This window comes from Pinus tabuliformis, chromosome J, assembly GCF_031772625.1.
Source record: "Pinus tabuliformis cultivar Carrire ecotype Pingquan chromosome J, CPIR1, whole genome shotgun sequence".
Classification (NCBI taxonomy): domain Eukaryota; kingdom Viridiplantae; phylum Streptophyta; class Pinopsida; order Pinales; family Pinaceae; genus Pinus; species Pinus tabuliformis.
In genome coordinates this window covers 1,046,946,352-1,046,947,615 of record NC_142295.1, presented here as the reverse complement: position 1 = coordinate 1,046,947,615, position 1,264 = coordinate 1,046,946,352, and positions in this window count along the sequence as shown.

Sequence of the window (1,264 nt, the reverse complement as noted above, 5' to 3'; positions counted from 1 at the left end):
TTTTTCTTGGTAAAACTGTAATAAAATCCATTCAAATTACCTCCCACTTCCATTTAGGAATGGGTAATGGATCCAATAATCACACTGGATGTTGGTGTTCCACTTTTACTTCTTGACACTCTAAGCAGTTTTCCAAATATTCTGTGACATCATTCTTCATACTTGACCAAAACAATTTTTTCCTTAATGTTGCTATCATTTTCTAGTATCCTTGGTGACCATCATATGGTTTCTTATGGTATTCATCTAATATCATATGTTTTACAATGGTTACATTAGAAATGTACAATCTGATTTGGTAGATTAATAATTGTTCAAAATTTTCAGCATATGCCGAGGCTTCTTTTTGCTGTATTTTTTTCTACATTTCCTCATACTTTGGACCTTGTTGTATTTCTTGTTTAATTTGAGCCCTGAAATATATAATAGTGCTTCTCAGAGAACTTCCCATCAAGGCATGATCATGTCTACTTAGAGCTGTTGGCATTATGGCATTATGAACATATGTTGAACTTGATGGCAACCCTCTCTTAGACGGTCATTTCTCTTATATACACCATGATGGGGACAAGAAGAGCCAAGAGGAGAGAAGAAAGGCCATATACACATGTATTAATGTTATCGGAGGTATTTGGGCACCTAAAACCCATATATGCATGCATTTATATTATCGGGAGTTGGTTGGGTGCGTAAAACCCATATATATATGCTTTTACAATAATCAAATGCCTTTTTCCTTTTTGGCAGAAACAACACAAGTTAAGTATGTTTTGGCACATATGGACCCGATGGCATATCGCAACGGACCCGATGGTGGCATTAAAAATTGGTTTATATTAATATCGCATCCATGCGCGTCGGGGGTCCGGCTAAGTGACTTCGTTGAAACCTCTGATTGCGAGTAGACCCGATGAAGGCATCAAAACATGGTTTATAAAAATATCGCGTCCACAGTATATCAGAATACATAAAGGGTCGCCCACCCCAATCCCCCGATTGCGATAAGAGGGGTTGGACCCGATGAAGGAATTAAAAGCATTTCATATTAAATCGCATCCATGGTGTTCGCCCATCTTATAATAACCTCCCACTTCAAATCACCGATAGCGATGAAAGGAGCGGACCCGATATATTAATAAAGGCTGGTTAATGGGGCATGTCGCATCCGATCCATCGGATCGGATGTCAGGAAGAAACCATGAGATGGGCAGGCGCCGATAGCAATAAGGATTGGACCCGATATATTATTAGTTTGGATGCATTA